Genomic DNA, 23734 nt, shown 5'->3' on the forward strand with positions numbered 1-23734 from the left:
AAGGGTTAATTTTGTATAATTAACCGTACAATGTACACCTATCAACCCTACTGGATTCAAGCCTCAGTCGTGGTTCGGAGCTCACCTCAGTGTTGCATAAGGTACATAACAAAATCTCAAATTGGAATACAAATTTCAAGACTTGACCTAATACTAAAATATAAAATTTATAATTCAGAAATAAATTATATCAGCAAACTGAAAAAATGATTGACATGAGGGAGCAGGAATTTAGATACCTATTGAGATAACCCATATTTCACAACCAAAACTTCCTTGCGGGTCTGATGTTCCCTTATAAGAACCTTGTCATCTCTGAGAAACAGTGATTAATTTAGTTAGTGTACTATAGTTTCATGGATCTATTTAACACCGAAGCTATATGACACGAGATTTTTCTGGATTTTTCTGCTTAAAGTGTGATCCGAATTACAATTCGTTTTTCTTTTTTTCAAGTATAACACCGACAATTTAGCGCGGGACCACTCACAAGGAAAGCAAGCTGTTTTATACTTTTGTACAAAGGAGCTTCGAGTAATGGAATTGTTCAAAGTGCCGTCAAACACGAGATAAAGTTGCATGTTTAAGGATCTTTCTGTGAATGCGATATTTACAACATTTTGATTTTTTACTGGTAATCTGGGCATGAAAAAGAGAAGATTCCTTTTGAAGGAATGAATAGATTAATGTCTGGTAAAAGATTTTGGCAACAATACGACTCAGAGGTCAGAAGAGAAATAGGTCGTACATGAAGAATTAACTTTAAAGACAATCTGTAAACGATCTGAAGCAACTCTTGAGCGCAATTCGAGAAATAAGAGATTTCTACTACTTGTTACAAAATATATCGGGAAGAGGTTCTACATAATATTCAATAACGAAAGCTGGATATTTAGAATTTAGTGTCCTTTATCGAAACCGACGCTAAATGAAAAGAATTCTACTGTTTAAAATGAAATTGGAACTACTACTCGTTTTTGTATCCAAATCAAGTCCTACCTTCACCGGGAATCGAACTCGGAACAATGCGCATGCGTGTTAGCCACTTGACCACGAAGAAGCTCAACAAAAGTGGTTAACTAGATGCTCTATGATCTGTTTGCATAATAGTTTAAGAAAACAATCTACTTTGAAATACAATAAGTAAATAAATAAACACTCCAATTTGTTTATTTTTCAGATGCTACCGTATACTTTCTTACGGAACAGACTCTATGCTCTTCTCACATATTTTCTTGAATTAAGTTTTAAAACTTTATTGATCATGTTTGCATGAATATCGATTGATAAATAAAAATGCAACTTGTAAAGCACAGTTATTGGTATTTTTAATTATGCGTATAATAGAAACAATTACTTCTCTTACACTAAAATTTATAGTAAAAATTCAGAAAGTAGTCTATTGTCTGTTTTGGCAATAGATGGAAATTTAAAATATCAAGTTACGTAACTCATTGATCCCACACGGGATGTTTTGTTTGGGATTTAAAGAAAAGGTGCATTCAATACACAAGAGAATCGTCTTTTTTTCTTTCTTTCTTTCTTTTTCTTTTCTTTTTTTTTTTGTCATTTTGGACATTTAATCTTCTCTACTTTTTGTCATGTTGGACAATCAAGAGCTCTATCTCAGCCTCCCTTCAGAGCTTAGAAGATTAATACTCAGATATTTTAAATAGTCCTTATAATGTAAAAACCAACCAAACAAACACAATGTTAACTTTTTCATGTACTTAAGCGTACCATATCAACTTTATGTTTGTTTTTCTCAGAACTTTGGTAATTAGATTTGATTCTCTTGTGCTCTGAGTGCCCAAATATAGTCCTTGATATTTTCTAATTCTCCTTGTTGTCTAACCTTTTTAGCCTTGCTTGTATTTTCCTCTAATAACTACTTTTCCCATATTGTTACCCTTTTGTTCACTAGTTTCTTGCAAGGCGTCTTAGAGAGTTGAATGATGGAATAATTTAACTCCGAAATAGCTTGTAAATAGAATTATTCACAGTTCATCTCTCTCTCTCTCCGGCAAATCAAAGGGAAAATAACGCGGTAGTTATCCGCTGTTTTGAATATCACAGTGCTCATAACTACGCTCGAAGTTAATATCAATTTGCTGTACCAAACATTATAATTTCGGTCAAATCAACTGCTGGAAGATTTGCTGCTTTCTCTCAGAAAACTTCGTCTGGATAATTCACTCAACGCAATTCGGCATGCGCAACTCTTCTTGTAGCAACCCATCGCTGAAATATGTAGCTCCATTCTTCACTGCAGCATGCAATTCTGCCCATTTGACAAAATAGTAGTGTCTAGGAAATGGGAAGTCGCTTACAAGCTACAGTAGCGTAAGCAGAATTTCATCAAGGTGGAGAGTTGAGAGGTGTAAGCGCTCACTCTCATAAGGACAAGCAGAATTTATATATATGGATTTTTGAAGTACATTTTTTCATGCTTTCGGCAGCCTATAACTCCGAAAGGAAGCATTTGTGCATCCAGGTTGAGGAATCACCTCCCAAACGTTGTCGGTGTTGTTTCGAAACACTATATATATATATATATATATATATATATATATATATATATATATATATATATATATATATATATATATATATATATATATATATATTACTATAGGAAATGTTTGTTTTTTAATATTATATTGCTCTTAAACCCTAAACTCTCTCATTTTCGTACGAAATTGGAGAGGTAATACAATCAAGTGAATCAACCAATTGAAATATTTCTGCTGCATACAATGATACAACGCAAGAAAATGTAGCAAAATTGCGACATATTCAGTGCTGGGACCTATTTCAAATGAATGTATTTTAGATACTTATTTAAAATACAAAATACCATTTTGTGTTTTATATTTTAAATACCTTTTCAAAGAACTATTTTGTATTTTATATTTGAAATAGGTTTTGTAGTATATTTTGTTATTTTGCATAATGTAGAAAATACAAAATAGGTCTGATCTTGGCAATAAAATATTACACAGTTTACGAACCTGCACACAGTGTACTATAAACTAACAGTTATAAACATTACGTGGAGGCACCATTGTAGATTGCCTGCTGTTTAGTAACCGGTTTTCGGGCATGCTCGGATACAGCTAGCTCGCTGCAGCGATGCACTCAATTGTATAGATTTTAATATAATCGAGTGCATCACCACCGCGAGCCGGTTGCATCCAAGCATGCTCCGAAGAGCGACTACAATATATTCATGTGGAGTTAATGCGTCAATGAGTCCTGTAAACTGTGTTTTATTATTACTTTAAGGGTAGTTGAAAGCACAATGAAAATTTATGTAGAAACTTATACGCTTCAATGTCGCATCAAAGGGGTAATACAAATGTTTCTGAATACCTTGCACTGGGAATTCCCACTTCTAAAGATAACGAGTTGGAATTTCTCGACGAATACTTAAATTGTATTGAGGCCATCGTACAAGAACCTGATCAACTCCAATCGTCTGGTTCGTTCTTTTACGGCGAGCTTGTTCCAGAACTTATTCGCATGAAGAAAGTTCTAAAAAAAAAAAAAAAAAAAAAAAAAAAAAAACTGGAACTCCGTTCATTAAAGTACTGTAATCCGCTAGTGACGGTATTGTTAAAGGGCATGGACATGGACAACAGGCTCTATGAATACATATTTAACCTTGGAGTCATCAGTAAATGATTCTATACTTCCTTCTGACATTCATCCGTTTCTTAAACTTAGATGGGTTCCCAAGGAAAACACATCATTTGTGAAAGATGCATTTATGGAAGAGATTCGCCATGAACACTCAACTGACAAGACTCTACCATCAAATGATAAAGCAAGTGATCTTAATGTTGAACAATATTATTTGTTCGATTCGGACACCAGCGATCACGAGGAGGATATCTGTGCGTCCACCAATGCTTCTCACATCAGTTACAGTGTTTGCAGTACCTTGAGGATTCAGATACTTCACTTTGTGTAATGGATAAGTACCCGCATGATCTCAAATTATTTAAAGCGTTCAATGTGTGTGCCAAGTTCAGCAGCAGTTGAGCGACTTTTCTCATTTGAAGGCCTTATTATGAGACTTTACAGAATGACTATGAGTGACAAAATGTTCGAGAAACAATTGTTGGTGGAAGCGAATAAGCATTTCTGTAAATGAAAGAATCGTGTTTGATGTAGGCCTAATGGAAGTGTTTGATGTTGTTTAGTGCAAAAAATGGATGTGTTTAATGTCTAAACCAGAGCCCTGCAAACCCAGGCCCGAAGACGGCCCGGCCTGGCCCGGATGGATCTGTATTCTGTGCCCGGCCGAATCTCGAGCCGGGCTGTAACCGGGCCGGACCCTAAATTGGCCGGGCACAAACGAGCCGGGCTCTAAGCGGGCCGGGCATAAACGGGCCGGCCGTAACCGACCTGAGAACAACCAAGTCTGATAAGTCAAGTCAATCCTTCAATATGCAATGGAAAATGAGAAATGTGTCGTCATAATATTGCAATGTCTATTTGTCCTTCTGGAATGGGAAAATCGTGTGAAAGGTTACCCAAGGTTTGTTTTCTATATCCCTATTCTGTCTGTCTATGTGTTATCTGTGCTTGCTCTGTCCAGCCATGTTTATTATACCTAGGTACAATAGTATAGCTTATGGACGTAAAAGTCTTGTACTACACTCATTAGTGCGTTACGAGTAACAGAGAAGATATGTAAAACTGTTACACCATATGTGATACTAATACTACAACTACTACTTCTAATACTACTATTACTATTACGATTACGAATGCTAGTGCTAATTCCATTATTGCTGCCACTGCAACTTCTATTACTACTACCACAACTGCTACTACTCATTACTATACTAATACGACAGCGAATACCACTAATGCTATTACTAGTAGTACGAAAACAAAGCAATGAAAATGATATCTTTGTTTTACGTCCGACAGTTATGCCGGCTAGGCTAAAGGAGAAATGGTGAATGAATAAAGTGGGAGGAAACGGGAGAACGCCGAGAACCCCCCTCCCACACGGTGTTTGTCCACCACAAAGTTCACTTGGTGAGAGCTGGGACTCGAACCAGGGACCCCATGCACCAGAGGTGAACGCTCAATCACTGAGCCATCGTTCCAGTAACACCTAATCGACCCTGGCGTCTTGGTGATTTATTTGATCATTATATTTTGTTATATTTGTAGTATCATACTATAAACAATACAGGAACATGTAACACCATTTGGTATTTCCCTTGCTAATTGAACATTACTACAAATTGCGCTGATCTTATGAGCACGCTAGTTCACGGTTTTGGCCTCCGTGGTCTAATGGTAGCGTGCCAAATTCTACTTTGTAGGTCAAGTACTTGACTTTATCATATGTTCTTTAGGTAACTACGGCTCAAGCCGTATGGATGATGATGGGGTGAATTGGTGGAATGAAAACAGTGGGGGGAAGCGGGACCACCCCGAAAACTTTCACGCACACGGTGTTTGTCCACCACAAAGCTCACATAGCACGAGCAGGGATTGATCCGACGACCTCTAGCACCAGATGTGAGTGCTTTTCCTAATGAGCCACCGTTATCCCTCGTACATCAAGCATCTGTTCACATTCTACGCAGACCGGCCATAATAAGTAGTATTTCTCCATTTTTTCTGTACTTAGAAGGTAAAATCGGTACCACCAGACATGTCAACTCTGACGCGAAGTCGAAGCAGTTGTAGTAGTATTAGCAGTTGTCGTAGTAATAATAGTAGAAGTAGTAGAATTAGTAGTAGAAGTAGTAATAGTAGTTGTATTACAGTACCTTGCAGTCTTGAATAAAGAGTCAGTTTCCCAAACACATTACGATTAGCATAGGCTAACATTAGTTTCCGACCCGTCTTTCAGAGTGTCCTGGCCGGGCCGGGCAGGGCAGGGCACATTCCAGGCCGAACCGGGCGCGCACGGCTCGTGCAGGGCTCTGGTTTAAACTATTATATGAATCATAGTCAATACAATCTTTTGCAGACTATGTATAAAATTAGTGATACCTATTTTGTATTTTGCAAAGGTATTTGAAATACTATTTTAAATACATTTCTGAAAACTATTCTGTATTTTGTATTTTAAATACATTTTGTGATACTATTTTATATTTTGTATTTCAAATGAGTTTGCTTACATATTTTGCCCAGCACTGGACATACTTTACTTGTCACGAGTAATTTAATAGATTTTTTATGTCTCCCGAAACGTTTTAGTGTCTGGAGATGTTTTACCTTCTGTAGATAAATGTGTCATTATCACCATCATCATAGGTATTCTGCCATTATTGGCAGATTACTTGCCTCAACTGAGAAGCTTCCATGCTCCACGGTCTTCTGCTAACCTCTTCGCCTTCACGTACGATTTTTCTGTTTTGATATCGCCCATTAATTGTAGTTTCCTTCGCTCCCTTCCTCTCTTTCCTTCCACCATACGATCTAGCACGTCCCTCATGATACAGTTCCATCTTAGCAATGTCCCAACCATTTCTCATTCTCTTCTTCATAATATCTAAAACTGTTCATTTCTCCCCACCATTTTTAACACCTTACCATTCGTTTTCCGCTCGACCCAGCTAATTCTCTCCATTCTTCTCCACACTCACATTTCCAAAGTTTCAAGTCTTTTTCATCATCTTTGCTTTATGTCCATGTTTCTGACCCGTATAACACAATACTCTACACGAAGTATTTTGTGAATCTTTTTCTCAACTCTTTATTCAAGGTCCCACAAAACATACTTTTCTTCATCCTAAAGTTTTATTTAGTCATTCCTATCCTTAGTTTTATTTCACGTTCGCACTTCACATCATCACTAATAATACTACTCAGATATCGAAAATTAGTCAACTGTTCTATTTTCTCCCCTCCTACTTTTATATTTGATGTCGACCGCTTCGTTCATGGCTTTTGTCTCTCTAACATTTATTTTTATCCCATATCTTCACAGCCTTTCTTCAAATTTTCTAACATCTTATTGATTTTATTTTTAGATTCCGTAACAAAAGCCATATCACCTACAAACCTTATACTTCTAATCATTCAACCTGCTACTGAAATGCCGTCTTCAATGTGTATGGTCTTTTTCACTATCTTCTAGATAAATATTAAACAATGTTGACGAGCGACTGCAGCCCTGTCGAAATCCCCGTCCAATTACGCTTTCCTCTCTCATTTCTTCTCCTATTCTAACACTTACTTGTTGGTTCATATATGTTTTATATATATATATATATATATATATATATATATATATATATATATATATATATATATATATATATATATATATATATATATAAGTCTCCGATTTTTCCATTCCAATCAAACCTTCTTCAGAACTTCCAACAACAATTCCCAACCCACACAGTCAAAATCCTTTTCTAGATTGATAAATAAATCATCATAAATGCCACTAGAGTCGTAAAATGATATACATCCGTCAGAAAAACTCTTCGGGCCTCATATGAAAGCTGTCGTAGTAGGAAATCTTTCACTTTGTATTCTTGTATCTAGTGTTGTTTTGTTTCGAACACAGATCAGGGGCGGATCCAGGGGGAGGCGATCGGGGCGGTCGCCCCCTTCCCCAAGAAGAGGAAAGTTTCTTATGTTATATATAAATTAAACCCATCCCAAAATTTAGAGCTCTTAAAAGTAGCTCTAAGTAGCAGTATTACAACCCACCTCCCCCTCAGAAGTCTGTCCTGGATCCGCCCCTGACAGATTGTATCTGCATTAATATATCCGACAATAGTGAATTACTGCTGATAAGCGAGTTCACTTCATTTTGTATTGTTGGTTAACACATAAAGGGTGACTTTATGCTATAGTGTGTATTATAAATGTCACTAAAGGCACACCTATACACGTAACACAAGGTACACCAGGCCGCGGTGGCTCAGTGGTAAAGCGTTCACCTCTGGTGCATGGGGTCCCGGGTTCAAACCCTGCTCCCGCCAAGTGAACTTTGTGGTGGACAAACACCGTGTGCGTGGGTTTTCTCGGGGTTCTCCCGTTTCCTCCCACTTTCTTCATTCCACCATTTCATTCATTTCTCATAATCACCATCTCCTTTAGCCTAACCGGCATAACCGTGGGACGTAAAACTCAAAGATTTCATTTTTTTACAAGGCACACCAAAAGAATATTTCAAACACTGAAATTTGCTTTCTTTTTTTTTCTTTTTTCTTTTTCTTTTTTTTTTTTTGTATATTAAGGAGATAATTTTGAGTTGTAAGATTGGATTGCAATAAGAGTAATATATCTAACTAACTAATGTATCTTGCATGTAAAAATCCTGATTTTTCATGTAATCCAATAAAACTCTATGCTATTTTGTGTTCTTATATTGTACAAATGAAACAACGTTGTTTAATTTATATGTAAAGAAACAAAAGTAACGTAAACTTGTGCATTAACTTACAGATGTTGCTTAGCCTAGAAATCCAGTCAACACTGCTCTGTGAATTCTAATGGACGAGGCATCTAAGTTCCATTAAACAATCTGAAAAGAAAGAACAAGAGCGTATTTTTAGTGTTGAATGTTTATTGCATGACATGAACAGCAATGAAGATAGCAACAATTTCAATATAATTAAAAGCTAAATCAAGTAAGACTAGTTGAGAATAATTAAAGACCTCATTCATGACCTACTCTCTAAGACACAATATCGTCATTAACTTTTGTCGTGCTTTTTACATCTTGCTCTGTACTTATGAAAATATAATACTTTGAAATATATTCTGCATTGTGAATAGTTTAGTGAAAGAAACCCTTTGACGGTGTTAATCCATTCCTTTCCACGTCGGCACTACCTGCACATAGTTTTTACCCCATCCTCTTGGTAATTTGGTTATGAATCCACGTAAAAGGCAAGGTGGAATGGTAATACAACGTTCACCTCTAGTGTGAAAGATCTCATTTTGGATCCTAAGCCATAGGATTTTTTTTAGTAGACATCAGTCTTCATTATTTTGCCAGGTTCTCTCCTTCCCTTCTACTTTCCCATTTCACTGATTTTCATCACTCATTTGCATTCATCATCTGCTCCTTTAGCTCACAAGGTACGACCGTGGAATGGAACATTAAAGTTTCAATTTATCAATTCACATAACAGCATTTTCTACCGAATACATGGTCATTTCAGAACATTTTTAACGATATCCTAATACTGATTCAGGCTAATACTAGCTTTATAGTTCTATCGAAGCTCTAAAAACTTAATAAGTAATAGAAAACTGATTGGAAACATATGCGAATATTAGTTGCTAGACTTGGATCCTACACACATGACTATTAAAATAACAAATATGCCATAGCTTATCGAAGAGACTAAAGTACTTTACAAAGAACCGCAATTGCTGGGAAACAAACTTCTTTCTTGTTCGTTTCTCGATTGAAGTCCAAACTTTAGGGTCGCCCTACACTTATTTAGGGTCGCAGAGAGCTTGTTTTAATCGTGCTGGTGGGAGGGTGTCGGTTTCGCCGCCGCTGTTCATATGATCCTGATCTCAAGTTAAATTGTAAGTCTACGTCCCATAACCAACAACAACAACAAATTTCTATTTCATTCTTTCTTTCTTTTTCCACAATTGTTTTTGTCCAGTTATAACGGTTTATTTAATTAAGTTATTACCAAACACCATAATTGAGCCGATGAACCATCAAGACTATTTACAGTTTTAAATAATTACAAACCACATCCAATGTGTGCTGTAGAACAAGACATTCTCACAGTCAGTATCAATTTCTTATTGGAATTAGCCAGGTTTTTCCTGTCCTGAATGCAAAAATAAAACTGATTTTACAATCAAATGTACTTCTACTTCTACAAACATAAGAACAAAAGAAAGTGAGACAGGTAGAAAGCCGTAGTATGATGTAAGACTTATTATTATTATTATTATTATTATTATTATTATTATTATTATTATTATTATTATTATTATTATTATTATTATTATTATTATTATTATTTTTAATTTTCTGAAACTCGCTTCCCCTGTAATAGTAAACATAACAACTAAGTACTCCACGATTTGAATAGGTACATGATTTAGAGTTTACTTATTATTGTAGTACTTACATGAAATGGCTTTACGAATGTTTTGTAGTATTTGAAATCAGTTACTTTTGATACACATTTTCCAACTATAAAACCCGCAAATTCACAACGACCACACACGATCAGCTTAATCGAGGCATCTGCCCGTACAAAGCCTCAAGAGAGTGAGATCTTTTGGTTGACCTTTTAAGTTCCATGTTTGTCTCTCGTCAAAGAGCTATTCAAATGCATGCTTCACTATGTAATCTGGAGTACAAAGGAGTATTATCTCTTTGAACATAAAGGAACATGTAAAGATTTTTTTTTCTTTTTACAGCTAATTGTAAGTCAGCCTTCTCGACCGAATAACCCGCGTGAGAATTATTGAGGTCAAGATGCATGTTAGCAATTAGTCCAGCTTACCTCATATTTAGCCAAGGTGGAGAAGGAAGATTTGTGTTGGCAAATTATGAGGTAACTGACAGAACATATTACAATAACACTGCTCTTCACGTTCTATTACATCTGGTTTCCCGGAATCCTTAAAAAATAAAACAAGTAGTTCTTGCATGTTAAATATTGGATATTGCAGCTGTATGTTACACGTCCTAATTTGAATGCCGGTAATTTTTATTTCTTTAAATCATTATATAAGAACAATGTTTTCCTTGCATGTTTTACGAGAACGATTTCCTTACTTTAAAACGAACTGTAGCCGCAGCGAAGTTACGTTAGTCTGATTCAATATTAGGTCACTTTTAAAAAGTAACAGTGGCGGATCCAGGAGGAGGGGGACAACTACCCCTCCCAAAGACTTTTCAATTGTGAAGAATTATACTGTGGTGCTCGTAAAACAGAAATAAAAGAAACAGGTAAGGACCGTTCCTGTATTTTTCTTGTCCCACTTTGAATACTGTACGCTATGTCATTTAGCATCATATTAAAATTAGTCATTGCAATGCATCGTATAAAAAAATAACATCAAATTCAATAAATCATTTATATATATATAATCAGGAGGCTATACGCTCCCTCCAAATGAACCTTCTGGATCTGCTAGGGATCCCCATTAGAAATGATACTTTGCATCTATAAATACCAGAATAAAAGGCTTGAATAAGGTGCATAATATATTTAAAACTCAATTTTCTGAATAAATATTCTAGAGTAAAGGAGAAACAAGTCAGTTTCCTTTTACAGTGTGAAAACACCGTAGACTTCCAAACTATGCGAATTCAATATTGAAACTGAAGTAGTATATTAATAACTAGAGTTGATTGAATTAGAGTTTAGTGCACCTTTCTTTACTGAGGCTATATAAGAACTGCGTGGACCTACAGAAAACGAGAGACACGAAACACATGAGCTCCCACCGGAAATCAAACCCGGGCCTCCCACGTTGAAGAAGAGTACGCTAACGACACAGACCTAATAGAGTTCTCCTGAACTATCGGGTTTCAATAGTGAAACTGCAAGCGGTAAGCAGTAATCTAATTTATCACTTTCGCTTTCAATTCAGAGGCGAAGATGGAGATGGAATTTATATATTAATACCGAGTACGTCGTTAGTGCCCTTATAACTTTTAACCTTATAAAAGCACACACAAAAAACAATGAAATTATGTACAGGGGGCGAGGTGGTTCAGCGGTAGAGCGTTCACCTCCGGTGCTTGAGGCCCCTGGTTCAATCCCAGCTCACGCCAGGTGGGCTTTGTGGTGGACAAACACCGTACTCGTGGGTTTGCTCGGGGTTCTTCCGTTTCCTCCCACTTTCCTCATTCCACCATTTCATTCATTCCTCATCCTCTCCTTTAGTCTAACCGGCATAACCATGGGACGTAAAATTCAAAGATTTCATTTCATTTTTAGAAATTTTGTACCGTGCAAATATCGTCAGGGCAACATCGCCTGACACTCTCTTCAACACTAGCAGATTAACAATATTACCAACCCAACATAAATTTGTGTTTTTGTTATTTTTTTCGAATGGCAATAATGGCACTCAGATTATTACAAATTTCGAATCTTTATATTAAACGAAAACATATAACACTTGATTTACTGTTCAGTGTTGGAAACTAATGACACTACGGTATCACAAATTTAGAAACAACCAAACCTTGGAGACATGTACGCACGGCTCCGAAAGTGCATTACCACCTGGAATTCTCCCTTTCCTGCAACAGTAGGCAACCCCAAAACAGGGTCATTGGGATGGTTGAGAATTAGAAAGGCGTTGAGCACACCTCAATTTTGTTACAATATAGCAGTGTGACAAACTGCAAATAAGAGAATAATATAAATTGTTAAGAATGACGATTTTGTTATCGTCAGGGCAATGGATGACAAAAAGTTACAAAACGATCTTACTTAAGCAGTTCAAACAAGACTAATGGTAAAAATAGATATCAGAGGAAAGCGATTTCTCTCCTTTTTCAAAAAAAAAAAAAAACTCGTAAAAAATGAAAATGATTACATAATATAATGGCTTAATATAAAAGCCTAACAGCACAAAAACAAACATCCACACGAAACGGAAAGAGAGACAAACACACAAAACAAGAGACGCCAGTGGCGTACCAGACTTGCAGACCTCCCACACAAGATAAAGAGATGGAACCCTAGTTTTAAACCCAATTGTTATAATAATAATAATAATTATTATTATTATTATTATTAAAAACTTATTGCCTTTTCAACACTTCTGACTCTGCCTAAGATCGTGTGTGCATTAAGTTTGATTTCTTTATCCATCGCAAGTCTTAGGGGCCCCCTATACCTCACCCCCGAATATCGAAATCGAAAATCTTGGATGTTGATATATCGATGTCGGTATATTTGCGATATCGAATGTTGAGATATGTTAGTCAATATCGATATCGACGATATCGATATATTGACATATCGCACAGGCCTAGATCCGAGAAGCGATGCAATAATAATAATAGCGGTCACGTGTGCATTTTTTGTCAATGAGTGGTCCCAAAGGCCAAAAGGGATGGAAATCACCGAGAGAGAGGAACAAAAAGACTTTCTTAACGTAAATTCTAAGTCAAAGTTCGAAGCACTTGCTTTTGACAGGTGTTTCTCTGTTTCTCTTTTCTCTGAAATAGAAAAGTTCTGGCGGCTAAGAAGTTACAGTATATAATATTGCAAATTCGCAAATGGGTTTATTTACATTGCAAATTGTGGTCATAAAGAAAATGTCATTATAAGACATTATTGTAAGAATTAAGTTTGATTTCTTTATCCATCGCAAGTCTTAGGGGCCCCCTATACCTCACCCCCGAATATCGATATCGAAAATCTAGGATGTTGATATATCGATGTCGGTATATTTGCGATATCGAATGTTGAGATATGTTAGTCAATATCGATATCGACGATATCGATATATTGACATATCGCACAGGCCTAGATCCGAGAAGCGGTGCAATAATAATAATAATAATAATAATAATAATAATAATAATAATAATAATAATAATAATAATAATAATAATACAGTAATACGAATGTATAGAGGATGATTGAAACATTCATTAAGTCACTTTCAAAATGAATACGAAACGTGATGGTCAAATAAAATACTCAACTTCCAGTAGAACTGTAGATCTCAGACACACATGTAGGATAATGTCAAACGTTTAACACGTGCTCTGCTTCCGCGTGGTTCGGTTGCAAATTCGGTAGTGTTCATTGGACGTACTGATCTGAAATACATTATAATAAACCCAGTAGATAGCGTAAGTCATACTTTCCATTCCAGACTAACTATTAATGCAAACTAATCAAAAAGAAAGAGGGAAGGAAGGAAGGAAAAGAAACGAAAAAGAAAGTTAGAAAAATGAATGAGTGCTATTTTAGTGCTAAATCACTATCAAAAACACCCTATATTGAAAGTCCAAACTGTATCATAACGATAAGTTACAAATGTTCAAAAAGAAAATTGGATGTCCCTTATAGATGTACCAGACCTTGCAGGTTTCAAATTTCAAATGTGAATAAAACACACTGAATTATATGATGGAAACAAATTTTGTCAAACAAATAGAAATAAAATCTTGTTTTGAAATAACCAAAGAGGGAGGACATTTTCTAATCATCTCCGAAAATTTATCTGCTCCGAACATCCAGTGTCCATTTCATCTAATTGCGGATTTAACGTTGTAATTCGCACAGTTGCAGCCATTTTTATGGGGATAAAAGAATCGAACCGTGATAGGAAATCGAACCGAGATTTTCCACGTGGAAGTCTTGCACGATAACCACTACTCCACCCATCTCTGCATCCAAAGTCTGCTTAACAAATGCTGTGGGGTTTCTTTCTAGTGCTACAGGTCAATGAAGTGTTTCGAACGTCTTGGTAATTTCCTTGCTCTTTCCCAACCAACTTTCGCAAATCGTCTCTATCATCATACAGGTGTTTTCTTCCACATTCTTAAAGATTGGTCGTCTAGTATGAGAAGTCGTCTATTGGTTGTCTAGTGTCACTTTGTTAAAAACAACGTCGTCGTGAACAGGATTTGAACCTAGATTGGATAGCTGTACTACTTGTAAGACCGCTACGTTAACCCTTACACTATCATGCCACACGAAACTTAACCCCAAATATTACAAACTTCGGCTTTGGAACGACGCGGCTTTTTGTAAGGTTATTTACACCAAAATACACAACGGAATTCATTTATTCGACGACCTAAAGACAAATTAGTGCCAACTAATAAGCGAACTAACATACAATCCAGGAAAAATTACATAAATAATAACATATTATGAAGTAATTTAGCCCAGCAAATTCAAAAGTAGACGAATAATAATAATAATAATATTGACAACTATACTGTTAAGGTGGACATTTATTATTATCGATGGAGTAGTGGTTATCGTGCAAGGTTTCCACGTGGGAAATCTCGGTTCGGTTCTCCGCCAGGTAGTATCGTCTTTTTCACATAAAATAATAGTTGCAACTATGTGAATTACATTATATCCGCAATAGATGAAATCGACACTGGATGCTCGGGACAGATAAATCTTCGGAGATGACTAGAAAATGACCTCCCTCTTTGGTTATCTCAAAACAAGATGTTTCTATTTGTTTGACACAAAATTTGTTTCCCTCCCATAATTCAATGTGTTTTATTCACATTTGAAATTTGAAACATGCCAGGTTTGCTACATCTATAAGGAACATCCAATTTTCCTTTAAACATTTGTAACTTTTCATTATGATACAGTTTGGATTTTTAATATAGGGTGTTTTTCATAGAAATTTAGCAGTAAAATAGCACTCATTCATTTTTCTTTATTTCTTTATTTCTTTTCTTTCTTTCTTTGTGTTCAACTTGCTTTACTAGTCTGGAATGGATGGTAGAACTTACGCTATCTACTGAGTTGATATCGACATTGACATATATCAACATTCGATATCGCAAATATACTGGCATCGATATATCAACATCCTAAATTTTCGATATCGATATTTGGGGGGTGAGGTATAGCGGGTCCCTAAGACTTCCGATGGATTAAGAAATAAACCTTAATTTTTACGATAATGCTTTCTAATGACAATTTCTTTATGACCACAAATTGCAAAGTAAATAATCCAATTGCAAATTTGCAATATTATATACTGTAACTTCTTACAAGGGATGTATGCGAATTGTGACAGTTAGGAAATTATGAAAATTGGCACCGTGACTAATTGTGGATTGCTAATCACCGTGGTGATAGTCATTCGGTGCGGAAATGCCTTGTATATATCCTACGTAATATATACCACGCAGTGGCCGGGTGCTGTGTCGAGTTATACCCTAAAAGCGTCGGAAAAACGCAGAGAATGGAAAATGTGTGCAGGTAACCCGATACTTATGGGATGTGGTACACATGACCAAGAACATGACAGTAGTGTCTCAAGCAGTGTTGCCACCCCAACACAAAATTTATGTTTTAAATAGAACGTATACCATTTTATAGCACTAAAACAATTGGCATAAAACGTTAAAGGAAATTAACAAAAGTTGGGTCATCAGTGTTGTCAAATAAGGGAGATACGAGGCTCTAAAATTGAGAAGTTATGGGGTTAGTACTGAGAAATGAACAAATGTACAACAATAACAAGATTGCGGAAGGAACAAATGTACAGTAGGGAGTAAACCACAGCATGTACAGCATCTAGTGACTAACGGGCTTGATGCTTCATATCGAGTGTGCGGCTAGGGCGAGATATTTATGTATTTTGCCATATTATTTATGGTTTATTGTTGTGTGTATCGGTGTATTATGTTAAAATTTTTACGCCTTTATAATACTGTGAATGCAGTGTATTTTGTCTTCATCGTTCTTACATGCTAACGTTTCCTATGATCTTGATTGACACTTATCATAAGTCATTAATCTTTGAGAATCGATTCTAACGTACTTCCTTGTCCAGATTTGTTACCTTTCGTACCACAACTTTTCTGTAATATTCTCAGGCACTACGCAGTCGTTTCTGTGGTTTGGAAGGCACGCAGGATTTCATGCAATGTTGCAACCCTAAGAGAGTTTGTTTTATAGCTCTCAGAAATCGATTCCTCACAAAAGCCTGCTGCTGCGCTACAGGAAGACTTCCTGTTCAAATTTCCGCATTATGTCACATGGGATTTCTTATTTATACGACTATTTTGTGTGGTCTTTTTTGGGTGAATCCTGTATGCTGTGCTTTACTCCCTACTGTGCATTCGTTCCTACTGGAATCTTGTTATTGTTGTGCATTTATTCGTTTCCTCTGTGTGGACCCCATAATTTCTTAATTTTAGAGCTTCTTAATTGTGATGGGTGACAACACTGATAACCCAACTTTTGCTTATTTTCTTTCACGTTTTATGACAATTGGTTTAATGCCATAAAATGGTATATGTTCTGTTTCGAAAACTATAAGTTTATGTCGGGGTGTCAACACTGCTTGTGTGACGTTAATGCCGTGTTCTTGGTCACGTGTCCCCCACCCGTAGGTATCAAGCTACCTGCGCACATTTTCCATTTTCTGCTTTTTTTTCTGGCACTTTTGGAGTATAACTCGGCACAGCATCATCCGGTCACTTTTCTGGTATATGTATTATACGTAACGGTTAACAAGGCATTTGAACACCGAATGACTATTACCACGATGATTAGGGATCCACAATTAGTCAGGGTACCAATTTTCATAAATATCTAGCTGTCACGATTCACATACGTTCCTTGTTAGCCGCCAGAATTTTTCTGTTCCACAAAAAGAAAACAAAAAAGCACCTGTCAAAAGCAAGTGCTTCGAAGTTTGACCTAGGATTGGTCATAAGAAAATGTTTCGTTCCTCTTTCTCGGAGGTTTCAATTCCTTTTGGCCTTTGGGACCGCTCATTGACAAAAAATACGCACATGACCCCTATATGCAGACATGCCCTTAGCCAGTATCATAGATTTTCAAAGGAAACGAGTTTTTAATAATAATAATAATAATAATAATAATAATAATAATAATAATAATAATAATAATAATAATAATAATAGGGTTTACAACTAGGATCCCATCTGTTTATCTTGCATGGAAGGGCCGCAAGTCTGCTACGTCACTAGTGTCCCTTATTCTGTGTTTTCTTTCCATTTCGTGTGGATGTTTATTTTTGTGTATATCTCTCTTTCCGTTTCTTGTGGATGTTTATTTTTGTGTAGGCTTTTATTTTAAGCCTTTACATTATGTAACCATTTTCATTTTTTACGAGATTTTTTTTTAAAGAAAAGAAACTGCATTTCTCTGATATCTATTTCTTACCATTCGTCATGTTTGAACTGCTTAAGTAAGAACATTTTGTAACTTTTTATGTCATCCATTGTCCTCACGATAAAAACGTCGTTAGTATTCACAATTTATTTTATTCTCTTATTTGAAGTTTACCACACTGCTATATTTGTAACAAAATTGAGGTTTGGTCCAACGTCTTTCAAATTCTACACCACCACCCCACGACCATGCTTTTGGCTTGCCTACTATTGCAGGAAAGGGAGAATTGCAGGTGGTAATGCATTTTTGGAGTTGTCCATACAACAGTAATAACGCAAGTGAGACGAATGGCGCAATGTACACTCATGTTCAAAATTATTGTCGCATGTCTATAAATATGTTGTTGTAGGAATATAATTTGATAACGAATTCACCCGGTATTTCTTATAATATTAGTATCTGTATAGTCGGCAAAGACATGTATGTGCAAGTTTCATGTCAAAAGATCAGTAAATAAGAACAATAAAACGAAAATAAAACTTTCTTGTTCATTTAGCAACATTTTGTTTTACTCATTCTAATTTCGTATTTATAATTCGTTTCCTATGAAACTTACCACAAATATACATTCCCGATTATACACATAGTATCAGTATTAAAAGTACCCTGCAAAATGATTATCAAATTATATTCTTACAAGAAGACAGTTATAGATATGCGAAAATCATTTTGGACATGAGTGTACGTTTAGAGTACTACTAGTGTCGAATATTAGGCCTATGACAGGAAACGTCTATAAATTCTATAGGGTATAAGCCCTAAAAATATAGACACAAGTCTTAAATTTGAGCTCTTCTGCAGTTTAGAACTTGTGTCTGTTTCATTTACTTGCTTTAGTTCTGAAATTTGCCATCATCACATATAACTGCGCCAGTGTAGTAGTTGCCACAATTCTGTTATGAAGGAGCTAATTTCAATACTCGTAGGTATATCGATAATACTAAATATATTATTCTGCGGTTGTACATCAATTATGTAAAATAACTTACTTCTTTGTAAGAATGAATGAGTTAATGAATTTTTAAAAATGTTTGTTTCTTTTTCCACTAGGTTTCGATCTTGTTCCATTGTGCTATGCTATAAACCAGAGATGCCCATACGGTTTGATATATGTTCCCTAAACCAGTAGCCATTGCTGCTGATGCCTGTGATGTGATCTTGTAATCCAACTCTCTTGGAAGTGAGATAGTGTGGTGAGAAACGACTTATACAGTGAGAGTTTATCTCACAGATGCCTTGTACACGGTAATTCAGTCTCCGGTAGTGGTTCGTAGCGTATGTTAATAGTAGGTCTCGTCCTTCGTAATCAGACGTTGTATAAGGACGCAAAAGAGAAACTAAGAAAAAAAAACTCAAACTCAGCTATTGTTTGTAAACTCTTCAATGGCTCGTACCTCAATATCCCTCTTCCAACCCTGTGTGAAGCCTTGGTTAGGTGCGCTGTTCTTGTATTAATTACACTGAATTTATATACATTGTAAAGCCTCGTTAATTTCAATTAAGTTACTTTATAAAAGATCTCCTAAAATGGCAATGCCGAGCTGAGGGTTATAACCCATTCACCCCTTGGGCTACCTTAAACAAACCACAAACTTAAATATTCGATAAAACATGACGGTATTTGCTATCTATACGTACTACTTTTACAGTATTCTTAGCATGGATGAGATGGTAGCACCACAAGAGATTTCTAGGATTTGTGTCGTTTAAGACTAGAGTATGTGAGGTTCAATGCATTTAGGAATTGTGCCATTTGGGGTTAGTGTCGAATTCTCATGATGATATGAGGTATTTTGAATGAATAGAAACAAAGTTGCAAAAAATAAATATATAAATAAAATATTTTTTCCTCGTAATGACAGAATTGAGAAAAACATGATGTCAGAAGTACCTGAGTGATAGAGTAAGCATAGCCGAACGAGAGAACTGGGTTCAATTCCCTGTCTGTTGAAAGTAAAATTTTTGTTTATAAGAAATCTGTGTTTTTAATGACGAATTTGTAAATTTGTTCGCTCTTATGAAACAATTACAATTGCGGATATTTCAGATATAAATGATTGACGAACTCTTAAGGTAGTTCGTCTTTTTTCTTTTTTAAATATTATTAAACAGAAGCAAGTTAGTAAATACGTCCTTCAACATGTTAACACTCATATTTTATTATCGAAATTTGATTCAACTTTATAATCAAAAACTTTTCTTTGAAGATAAAGTATGTTACGTATGGTTGCATAGCAGTTGAAAATAACATTGGCTGCTACATGAAAGGAAGAAGTGATAATAGGCATTTTCGATTAGTAATACAGAAATGAAATTATTTAAAATAAAATTTAATAGAATGCTATCATTTATTCTTAATTGGTACTTTTAGTGTCTCTCTGTCCACCAGTTTCCTGTATACAATTCGTTGCTCCGGTACCAGAAGATGGTGAAACATAAATATTTTGAATATATTTCCTTTTGGCTCGCATTTTATTCTCGGTCTGAGATACCGAAATCATAACGTATAATGGTCTATCGAGTAAATATCCACTTTTTTGTTTAATAATATTTAGATACTCAATAAAAGAAATACACCAACAATTTGTTAGTTTTGCACCTCACAATAGTGTTAGTTTACTAATCTACTAGTTAGTTTTATTTCAGTCTTAAGACTATACACAAGTTTTGTTTTACGAAATTTCTCGTTTCAAAAACAACTTTAAAACTTGCCATCCTAGGCTGCAGCCTACTCAGCCGATTTACAAACATCCCTTCTGGGCTGGACTCTTTTCCCGGGTCACCGCCTGAAATCATCACTGATTATACTCATTGAAACAGCATTGTCAATTTCGATAAACTCGATTCATATGATATCCTAGCAACTTCAATGGAATTCCAAACATCAGTAAGAATCTGGCTCAGTTCCCATCATGTAGGGCTTCCTGCTAATTCGTCTTACTGGATTTTCCTCTTCAGTGACTTTTCTCCTGATCATCAGGTCCAACTGCAGAACATTCATTATGAATATAATTTCTCTCAGTGTTATTCATCCTTAGGACACTGACAGTGGTAGATCTCTCACCTATTCTGCGAGGGCTTTCTGGTCGTGCTAAGTCTAGTTGGTATCGTTGGCGTTGTCCATCTATTTTGGAGGCGATATATTGTGGGAGAACGGCCTCTGAGAATTGATCTTCTACACCGTATTCAAGCCCCAATTGTGCTCCATAAGTCCTGTCTTCATAACCTTAGTGTTATGTAAGGATGCAAAACACAACAACTCACGTATTTGTGGGGTCACGGTGGCTCAGAGGTAGAGCGCTTATCTCCGGTACGGTCCCTGGTTTGATTCCTGGCAAAGTAAGTTTGTGGTGGACAGCATCATGCTCGTCGGTTTTCTGGGGGTACTCTCGTTTCCTACCACTTTCTCATTCCACCAATTCTTCCCTAAATATTCACTTGCTTTAATCATCGTCTCCCTTAGAATAACAGGCATAATTTTGGGATGTTAAAGATTTCATTTCATTTTTCATTTCAAATATATTCGAGTCCGTGTGAGTTTGTAACGGACACTATTACGTTTGTGGATTTTCTAGGGGTACTCCTGTTTCCTCCCACACTTTCGTTCCAGTACTTCTTGTATAATCATTCACTTTCATTAGTTATTAGTCTTCTTTAGTCAAAAGGAAGTAAACATGTGACACAAAGCTTAAAAGGATAAAATTATTTTTTTCATTTTATTATTCAACACAATTTGCTTTAAAAAGGCAAAAATAAATAAATCAAAGCTTTATGTCAAAGACAATAAGTAGAAATACCACAACTACGCAAATAACCACGAAAATGAGATAACTCTGTTAAGATTGAAGTGGGCTGTACAAGTATATATGGTGCTATGCTCTGGAATTTTTGATCGAAAGTAGAAACGAGACGGGCACACAGGTCTTGTCGTTGTGCTGTGGTAGTGACCCATAGGTTGCTTAGATAGCATAATTTCAATTTTGATAATTTTGACACTTTTATATATGAGCAGCTCGGTGAACATAATGGTAAGAGCTACTTTCAGTGAAATCGAGTTATTATGTGGAATGGGTTGGGATTGAATCATAAAACAGTATTAAGATAGTTTAATTTTGGAAATGCATATAACTACAGATGTCAGGGGAAGCTTGTTTGCTAATGCGTCATTGCATTGAATTGTAGGAGAATGTTGAACCTTCTCTATCATTTTACTCAAAAGTTAGAAAATGTGATTTTACCTTTATGTTAGGACAGTCCTTATTTTTCGACTTATCAGCTTTTAGTCTTACCCCCTAAAATGGTTCTAAATCAGGTCAAAGTGATCCATGAGAAAAATCGTCTGAATTGAATAATATTAAATGGTGCTCCAAACCATCTCAAGTCTTAAATGCATTTACAAGATACAACCTGAAGTAAAGGTACCTTGTAAGTCTGGAAAACAATTGTAAGTTAATAAATAGATATTATGACGGTAATTAGTTTTACATGATTATAGATAAATTAGATATAGTCTGTCGTCTGGTGAAAAGCAGCCCGAAACACGATTTTTTCCTACTAAAAATTTTGGACATGAATCCAAAATGGCTGCCATGTTAGTACTATAAAGTAATAGATGAGATTCTACCTTTATTATCCCTATCCAAGATATGGTGTCACTCCCTCTAACTGTTCTAAATTTACAAAGTACCTGTATCTCATACTAGCATATATTACCCGCTTCGCTGGGTTGAAATGAAAATTTAAATGCACAACTCTGTATCTCATGTGTTTAGTACCTGTGAAATATTCTGTTTTCGTTTGTAATGGCATCGATTTAAACGGCATCGGAAAGATCATTGATCATCTCGGTGACCCCGAAAACCATGAATTCGACACTAATATTGGTCATTTTCGATCGTTTTATTATCTCCCCCTCTCCAAAGTTGCAGCGCAGAATTTGGTTTTAAACGGGTCGGAATTGTCACTCTTCATCTCAGCGACACTAAAAACTACGGATCAGAATTTTGATCATTTATATATATATATATATATATCTCCCCCTCCTCCTCTTCCATGTTGCGGGGCACAACATCGGAAGTGTCACCAGTCATCTTATCGACCCCAAGAACTATAGATTCAACACTAATATCGGTAATTTTCGACCTATATATATATATATACCCCTCCCCCATGTGGCGCGCTAAGGCATCGGAAGTGCCACCGTCCATCTCAGCGACCATAAAAATGTGGATTTAACACTAATATAGGGCATTTTCGATCATTTTTAAATATCTCTTCCTCCCCCTCCCCAAAGTTGCGGGGTTGAATATGAATTTAAAATGGATCGAAAGTATCACTGTTCATCAAAACGACCCTGAAAACTATAAATTCGACACTGATAGTGGTTATTTTGGATCATTTTTATATCTCACTTTCTCCCCCTTCCCCAAGTGGCGGAGCATATTTTGTATTTAAACAGGATCGGAAATGTCACTCTTCATCTGAATGATCCCGAAAACTATGGATTAGACACTAATACTGATCATTTTCGATCATTATTCTATATAGAGCTCCCCCTCCTCCTCCTCCGTGCTGTGACACACGGCATCAGAATTGTCACTGTTAATCTTAGCTACTCCTAAAACTATGGATTCGACACTAATATTAGTCATTTTCGATCATTTTTAAATGTTTATCCCCCTCCCCTTCGTTATGCCCTCCCTCTCCCCAATTATTACGGCTGAACTTTAATTGAAATAGCATCAGAAGTGTCACTGTTTCTCTCATCGACCCCGAAAACTATGGATTCAACACTAATATTGGTCATTTTTGATGATTTTTAAATTTCTCTCCTCCTGCCCTCTCTTACGTCGCATCATCAAAGTGAATAG

The 23734-nt window shown here is 36.0% G+C and overlaps 1 protein-coding gene across 3 annotated transcripts in view; it reads right to left on the reverse strand.

The window, feature by feature from the left end:
- Positions 1-23734, reverse strand: part of LOC145688180 (uncharacterized) — a 156979-nt gene that overhangs the window by 108729 nt on the left and 24516 nt on the right. For 2 of the 3 annotated variants that reach the window (XM_081762036.1, XM_081762039.1), the window contains exon 2: positions 8441-8521. The gene's annotated coding sequence lies outside the window, so the exon portion shown is untranslated. Of the gene's footprint in view, positions 1-8440; positions 8522-10103; positions 10208-23734 lie in introns of those variants that run through there. The other variant, XM_081762038.1, reaches the window with a different exon arrangement.

Source organism: Thermobia domestica, chromosome 6 (genome assembly GCF_964235325.1).
Source record: "Thermobia domestica chromosome 6, izTheDome1.hap1.1, whole genome shotgun sequence".
NCBI lineage: Eukaryota > Metazoa > Arthropoda > Insecta > Zygentoma > Lepismatidae > Thermobia > Thermobia domestica.